The following is an 8912-nucleotide window of genomic DNA, read 5'->3' on the forward strand; positions in this document are numbered from 1 at the left end:
CAGCCTCACGCTTTAATCAGGCTGTTGAGTTTAAGAGGGAGACTGAGAAGAGCGTAAGGAAGGAAAAGAAAAGGATGTGTGGGCCTGCGGTGCGAGCGGAGGCATCCTCACGCTTGCATCCGCAGCTGTAGATGGAGGCCATGGGAAGTGGGTGGGGTTTGAGGCGTTTTGGGAGGTCTGTGTATCTTGCGCCGCTAGAGGAGGCAGCCTCATGCTAGTGTTTCCTGCTGAAGCTGGATGCCACTGAAAGGAAGAAGGGTTATAAGGGTTATAAGGAAAAGAAAAAGAAGTGGGGCCTTGAGTTGCAAGCTGAGGCAACCTCGCACTTGGATCAGCTACTGTTGCTGACGGGCACGTGAAAGGGGTGGGGTTTGTGAAGATCTGAGAGGCCTGTGAAGCCTGCGCCGCTAACGGAGACATACGCTAGCATCTGGAACAGGGGCTGGAGGCCATGGAAGAAGCAAAGGATTGTTAGTGGTTGGAGGAAGATATTGGGCGGCTGTGGAAGGGTCAGTTGGCTACTGAGGATCTGGGCGTGACGTTGGCTGACTGTAAGGTAACGTACAGTTTGTACAGTTCTGCTTTGTTCATTCTCCAAGAGAACTGAACGTCAGAGTTGATTAGTGCTTGTCTCAGACTTAGCCCGGTCCATTTCTCAATAGGGGGAATCGATGATACGGCTGAACGGTAGGAGGATGCCGGTGAAGTAGTTGGAGATCTCTCCGGTGGAGGTGAGGATTGGCTTCGGCGTCTTGATGGATGCGTAGCTGATCGGACGGAGTGTCGGTCCCGTGATGAGGCGTGGGGCTCGGTGGGAGCCCCTTGCGTGGATGGAGAAACCGTGGGGCCGGAAGACTTCGGCAGGAGAACAGAGGGATGTTCGGGCTCGTCGTTGGACGGGAAGATTTGAGGTAGAGACATGTCAGCATTAGGAGCAAACCAAAATGCTAAAAAAAAAAACTGTCAAGGAACAGAGGAAAGGCTGAGGTATAAATACACATCTGTTAATTAGGTTGATTAATGATTGCGCTTCTCCTGTTCATCCAGGTTAATTATCTGAACGTGCTAAAAATAATACAAACATAATAAAACATCATGTAACAACAAGCAATATATATATATATATATATAGCGACGAGTCGGCTGCCTCCCCACTAATTATCACAACAAACCCCGTCCCTTATTCGCCGCCCTTCTCCAGGCTCCCGACAGGAGTGGGTGTGTATGGGAGAGGATGGGCGTGATAACATCCCGGGCTGGCGGCGTGTGATGAGGAGCACGTGAACTGAATGAAGCCTTATCACCGCCACTGTTTAAATGCTGAGCGCGCCTCTCCTCAGGAGACCGGTCTCTCCGCCGTGCATGCACCCTGGTGTCCCCGTGGGTCCAGGAAGGGGTGAAGAGGGAACCAGCGCCGCCGGAGGACGAGCTGCTGGGCCGTTTCATCCCCCAGAAGTGCCGCATAGGCGGAAGAGGACGATGCCACAAGAGAAGCCGCCGCCCCTTCAGCGGCTTCGGAGTCCGCCCCTTGCTTGGAACCTTCCCTACCGAATACTGCCCCTCCATCACTGAACCCCAGCACTTGAGGACACCAGATCCCCTTTTTATTTTGGACACTTTTACCCCTTGGGCACTTGTTTTATTTTATTATGTTTAATAAAAGCCTCTCCAAGGCCTGACGCCACACCCACTGTGTCTGTTGTTTGCTTCTCCCGCCACAATTTATGTAAATAAAATACAAAAAAATGTATATATATAAAAAAAATATATATATATAAATATATATAAAAAACATATATATATAATCACGTCACATCCTGTCCTTTCCTTTTTATACTTAAGTTTGAAAGTAGGAGTAAATTTCATTAATTCTCAGCACTCATTTCCTGAAGAAGGGAACGGAGATGTAACATTGAGTGACGTATTTTGGGATCACACTTGGGAGCCTCTGAGCTAAAGAGCAAACCAGAGAAACGGTCTGTGTGGAGGCAGAATCGAGACATGAAAGTCCTTCAGGTTGATAGCTGCAAACCAATCCTGGTGACATACGCATGAAAGAATGCCCTTCGAGGTAAGCATCTTAAACGGACGCCTGTGTAGGGACCCGAAGGTCCAAGATGGGTCGTAACCCGCCACCCTTCTTGGATACGGTGAAATACTGACTGTAGAATCCCCATTTCATCTTGGCTGGAGGGACGGGCTCGATGGCGTCCTTCGTCAGGAGAACCGCAATCTCCAAACATGAGATTGTACGGGGGAGTGGCTTGGCATGCAAATTCCACTCGCCATTGTTCATTGGCCTTTTCTCTTTAGCTCAGAGGAGATTGGGCTCCCAAGTGCGATCCCAAATACGTACCTCGACGTAACGTCGAACGTGACTGACTGAGGTGGAACCTTGGTTGCACATGCTTTACAGTAGCCAAGTTTCCATCCAAGGATTTATTGCAAAGAAAATATTCGTCACTTTTAGCAAGTTTTACCGATATAGCTGATGGAAATGCCATTTATCACAGAAATTTCCTTTCCGACATAATTCTTTCCATTTAACTTTTGAATACTTCAAATGGCACAAAAAAATTGCTTGGAAACACTTCTGTCGAAAAAAGGGCCTTTACTGTAACACAACTAAATGTGGTGTCACATGACAGAATTAACCTATAGGCAGCGACCGTATTCGTGGTGTTGCTCACATTAAGGCACCGTTTCTTTGTAGTTCAAAAGCGCAATTAAATCATATTCATTTTATTAAATTGTATCTAAAATTATTTTATATATGGTAAGAAAAAAAAGTTACCTCTCAAACACGCATACATACATACAACACATCTTAGTTCGACGTTCCTTTAGTCCATTGCAACTTAAAATTAATTCATGTTGTTCTGAAGATGAAAGGGTCAAATTGGAACATATACACTTGTTTCGAACTGAAATCATAGCGGAATATCCGGTGATGTCCACTTTGCATCCGGAAAGTTTATCTAGCGCAAATATTTTAAGGTGCACTAATCGCAGCATTATTGTTCAGTGCACTGCTCAGTTCAGATGGCCTTAAATACAATCTGTGCCATTCAGCATGACCACCATAACCCCATGATTTTTACGCCAACCACAATTCGTTTTACGTGGACACTGGAACGCGAAGTACAACTTTTTCCAATGCATTTGTTTTGGCTTGCTAAATTAAAGGATTTGTTGTGGAGTGAGGGGAACTAAAAGAGCATGGTTTGAGCCAGCGCGGTCGCTTCATTTATTTACTTTTTTTCCATCCAAAAGTTTCCTAGGCCCCATGAGGCCTTGCGTCAAAAGTGGGAGCGTCTTCCGGTTCAAAGTAAACAAGCGGGATGTGACACTCATTCATTCAACAGTTGACAGGAGTGACGAGCAAACAAAGCTGCTGTCAGACTTTAGGCAGGATGAGGAGTGCAGATGATGAGGCAGGAACCGGAGTAAAATAAACACTGATATTTATTGTGACACAAACGAAGAACATGGAGCAAGGACAACAATTGTAACTTTAACGATGGACAAAGGGGAGTGAGGAGACACAGACTTAAATACACAGAAGACAGGGCGTGGTCACAAATGGGATAACGAGGGGGAAGTACAAATAAGGGCATGACTAAACCAAAGAACTAGAAACAGACAGGGAGAAAACACTGGGAGAACAGAACAGAACAAGACATAATCCTGACTGCCGCGTGAAGCACAGAGACTTTCCTCTGACTGTTTCGGGAAAAGATTCAAAGCTTCGAGAGTGTCGAATACAGCGCTGTCTGGTGCTTATTAAAAAATAAATTCATTTACCATTAAATGCCTGTACGAATATCAGTATGATGTATTAGAAGAATAATGTATTATTTCTAGGGCTGGACCAGAATATTCGATTATTCAAATATTCGTTCGGTGGGTTGGCATTCGATTTTAAATTTTGAGATATAATATATTACATTCAAATAATATTCTTTTTTTTTTCATACACCTTGCATCCCCCGCAAAACGGTTCTCATTCGCGCTTAAATATGAATGAAGAAGATCAGACTGCTGCGCCACTAACACAAACAGCAAAAAAAAAAAAAGAGAGAGAGAGAGAGAGAGAAATTGAGTAATATTTGAGAGACACTATAAAGTACAGTCAGGCCCACTTGAATGGTTGAAGCAAAACTAGGGCTTTGACTGTCGTAATGACAACCGCGCCTCTGCGTTTAAAGCCCCAGCAAAAATAATTACCATGAATGTGTCGGGGAAAAAGTAAGGAGATATTTGTTCCTATTTGATATTTTGTTCCTCCTTGTAAAACTTTAAAATCGTATTCTCATAATATATTACCTGTGCAATAATATTTATTATCTATTCACAAGGAAGAGTTGCCATTTGTTCTATTTACCTTGGTTTCCAAGCAGAATCTCCTAACTAGATCTGTTTGCTGCTGCCTAAATTGGAAAAGTTGTTTATAGTCTTCTATCTTGTTTTACTAAAGCGAGAAGAAACACACGCCATAAATCATGTAAATGATCAATGTGGACATATATGTAACATAACATAAATGTAAAATGCTGTATTACAGTCTTCATCATTACTATAATGGCCAAAAGTGAACACGGAAGTGCTGTTACCTGCACAGGGCTTGAAATTAACTTTTTTACTTGGTAGCACTGGTGCCCCCACATTCAAAAAGTTAGGAGCACCAAAAAAAAAAAAAAATTAGGAGCACCCAATTTGTTTTTAGTAATGCACGATGCACCGATCTTGATTATTCATGGCCGATTCTGATTGTCGATGTTTTACAAGCAAATGGGATAATTCTTAAAGCCTTTAATATATTTATGTTAGGCTTTAAGCAAGGAACAAGAATGAATGTAAACATGAGTACATGAACAAGCTGGTTAATTTCTCTTTTAGAGCCATTTAAATTTGAGGCAGCCACTGTATTTTTAAACAATCTACAGTAGAAATGACAAAAAATAAACGACACAGTTCGTTCTTAGTGGTGTTGACAAATGCAGCGATAATCAAAGTAGGCTACTCTGTTAATATTCAAGTTGCAAATAGAGACCGAATTTTTCAAGCATGATACAGAGCTATAGACAACATTATCATCTTTTTATCTGCTCACATACTAATAACAGCCTAGATATTTTATGTAGCCTAATTTGCGCGCATTGGGAAGTCACTCTCTAAACTTGAGGTATTAAAATTGCTTTTGAATGTGCGTGCGCGTTTTATTTTTGGTTTTAACAATCGCGCGAAACTCTCGATGGCGCTGAGCGTGTTATAATACAAGAGATTACTTTAACAGAGCCAATTGAAAGAAGGAGGACACAATCGGGATTTTGAAAAGTGCGTCCTCAATGGAAATTACGCCCCTGCGTGAGTGGAACTCTGCCGCTGAGTTATCATTTGACGTGGATGTATGCTGCGTTGTACAGTATTGAGACAGAGGCGCCAGAATGTATGTGACAGAATGTACGCTGTAGCACGAAATACAGAATATTTCTTCAATCACTTCCGCAGTTCTGCATCAGATGCGACGTGAAATAATGGAATAGTCCAACAGTGTGGTGTTCGAGGGAGGCGCCAGTTTCCATAACATATATTCTATAGTATTCTGATGACTTTTCAGAGAATCTTTGTCATTTTCCATAAAGTAAAAACAAAAAAAATCACCTCGACCAAATTTTTTTGAGGGGGCCCCCTTGCAGCTTGGGGCCCAAGGCAACCGCCTACCTTTGCCTAATGGGAAAGTCCGCCCCTGGGTTTTAATAATGTTTGCAACGAATGTTTGTTTGATAGCCGATTTAACATTCTTACTTATGCTAGATTCATATTTAAATGTATTATTTATTTGATTTATTTTAGCGTTTTGTAGGCTGATTGTTCACTGACGGAAGTGCTCAAATAAACACGCACGTTTGTTAATAATGTTTGGGCCTCATTTATTTTGGGTTTCAAAATAATATACATAGGCTATGTATTTTATATAGGCTTATATACACAAACGTTATATATAATGTGTGTGTGTATGTGTATATATATATATATATATATTTATAAATAATTTAGATATGAATAATTTATTTATATATAAACACCGCGCCATTTTTTTTCGTTCTTCTTTTATTTAAATAGCCTACCCTTTATGGTGCCAGTAATTACTGTGCTAATTTCTGATTTGGGAGTGATTTGTTTGTTAAAAAATGTTAGGCTACCTTATTAAAAGTACACTGTAACGAATTGCTGTAAAAATTACAGCAATATTTTACAGCAGCGGGTTGTATTTCTTATAATACAGCCAATACAGCATATTGCTGTAAACCGCAATGCATTCTGGTAAATTTCAAATCTAAAGAGGCGGGATTATCTTTAACGGTCGACATTTGGGAGCAGCAAGAAGAACGATTCATAACTGTGGTAAGTAAGTGTCTTATTTCTGTTTTATTTTTCATAATTTGTAACTGTATTAGAATATTAAAGAATATAAGGTGTCATAAACATTCGCGGTAACCGCAGATTAACGAATCCTCCGTCCGCGGAGCACGAGAGAGACTTGTGCGGGGATTCGGCACTGCAGTCGCGGAAGGATTACACACACATTCCCCTGCCTTATATCGGCTATAGGCGTAACATCTCTGGGTTCCTACGTTAAGAATTACAAGCTTCATTGGCAAAAGATGTGATTCACGGCGACGTCGTGCTGATCAGCACACTTTCTCGTGATTATTTTATGATGTACAACAAATTTGCACAGGCAGCCATCTGTTAACACGGGCACCGAAATAAAACGCGTATTTAGGGCTCGCGATTCGCGGTCAGCCGCTCACGGAGGATGTGTGTCACGTAAACTCTGAACGGTGCTGTTAAAGTGGTTAACGTAAGCAGTGAGATGTACTAGCACCTTTGATAACTTGCTTATTCGCTTATTGTTTGAATGTAACGTTAATGCTTTTTGCTAACTTTGATTTGAAGAATGCCTTAATCCAGCCCATTGTCCTGTCTGGCCTGTTCGCAGCATATTACATATTCTGGACTAACGTTATCAAGAGGAGACAGACGGAGTTTTGGAGTTCATACAAAGGTAATAGTTGCATTCTAACAATCTGAGTACCTGCATTTTACATGTAGATATGATAGAATATGTTTCTCAACTCAAGTAGAGAGAGTTTTTTTAGGGAGAATAATTCAGATGTACAAAAGCTAAAACTAATGTGAATTACATATTGTCTGCTTCCTGACTGTTTTGTAGATATTTATCCTGAGAGAAAAACAAAGAAGTTGAAAGGAAAAGACCCATCTAAAACGACAGAACACAGAAGAAACCAGCAGAAGTGAACCCAAGTTACCAGTTTTCTTTGCAATGCGAAGGATTTTCAGCAGAATTACTGACATGTAAGTACACATACACCAAGATCTTTTTCCTTTTATTATGTTATTTTATCCTTTATCTACACTAGCGTTCAAAAGTTTGTGATCAGTAGGTTTTATGTTTTGAAATAAGTATCTTCTGCTCATAAAGGCTGCATTTAATTGATAAAAAATACAGAAAAAACTATAATGTTGTGAAATATTATTAAAATGTTTTATCCATTTTAATATACTTAAAAATGTAATTTATTTCTGAATTTTCAGCATCAATACACTAGTCTTCTAATTACTCCAATGTCCTTTAGTGATCCTTTAGAAATTATTGTATATGCTGATTTATTATCAATGTTAGAAGCAATTGTGCTGTTTAATATTTTTATTAACCTGTGATACTTTTTTCAGGAATCTTATATATTATACTTATATATAGTATGTTACATTGAAATTGATTGTAAAGATTTATATTTTTAGATAAAATGTATATTTTAAATAACTGCTGTTCTTTGAAACTTATTCATCAAAGAATCCTGAAAAAGTATCACAGGCTCCAAAACATACACTGACAACATTGACAATAACATTGACAATAAATCAGGATATTGATAATAAATGAGAATGATCTCTGAAAGATCATGCAACACTGGTGTAATGATGCTGAACATTCAGCTTTGCATCTCAGAAATAAATTATATTTGAAAGTATAGTAAAATATAAAACTTGTAATAACTTGTAAAAATTGTAATATTTTTCACAATTTTAGTGTTTTACTGTTTAATATCATACTGATCTAACTGTAACAATCATCACTCTCTCTGCCTTTGACTGTATCTGTCATCCCTCTGTCTTTGTCTGACTGTATCATTGTTTTGTAAAATATCTAATGTATTGCCCTTTTTGTTCTTTTATATATTTTTTTAGCCACTCTTTGCATCCTGGGCTGGAACAGCATCTGGATCTGAACTGTTCTCCTTTTTCGATCAGAAGTTTTTTTGGACTCACTTGAGGGCTTGTTGTTTGGCCATGTTGGACTGTCCATGAAGTTGTGAAAATTCATCACTGTCTTTATGGTATTTCGAACCATTTAATTATAACCATGTTGGTTAACTTGATGTTGGTTTCAACTTTGGCTAAATATTGGTTAACCTTAATATTTAGCAGCGTAATATGTTTCAAGTAAATATTTTCATGCCCAATTTATTTTGGAATTCAGAATAATACTGAATACACTGTTCTATGACATTTCTTTCATGCAAATTTGAGAGTTAATAAATAAGAGATTTTTTAAATAAAATTGGACCTGTTTATCAAGATTAAGATGTGTCAAATTATTATTATTTTTGTTTTTATTAAATAATAGGTGCACTGAGTTTCATACTATACAACACTTTATGCAGTTAAATATTGTTTAAAGCTTATGCAGTTAATAAATTGTTTAAATTGCTAGTCATTATTATTCAGCAATCTGGAAAATAAATACTGCAAATAAAGAATATACAAATTAAAGTAGTACAATATTTTTACAGTGAAACGTTATTTAATGATTTCCAGTACAC

At 39.0% G+C, this 8912-nt stretch overlaps 1 long non-coding RNA gene across 1 annotated transcript; it reads left to right on the top strand.

Moving 5' to 3' along the window:
• Nucleotides 1-6334: 6334 nt before the first annotated feature.
• Nucleotides 6335-8673, top strand: LOC141344973 (uncharacterized). The gene is made up of 3 exons (XR_012356882.1): nt 6335-7072; nt 7241-7383; nt 8278-8673. It is a non-coding gene; the product is annotated as an uncharacterized lncRNA (long non-coding RNA).
• Nucleotides 8674-8912: the final 239 nt, after the last annotated feature.

Source organism: Garra rufa, chromosome 10 (genome assembly GCF_049309525.1).
Source record: "Garra rufa chromosome 10, GarRuf1.0, whole genome shotgun sequence".
NCBI classification, from domain to species: Eukaryota; Metazoa; Chordata; class Actinopteri; order Cypriniformes; family Cyprinidae; genus Garra; species Garra rufa.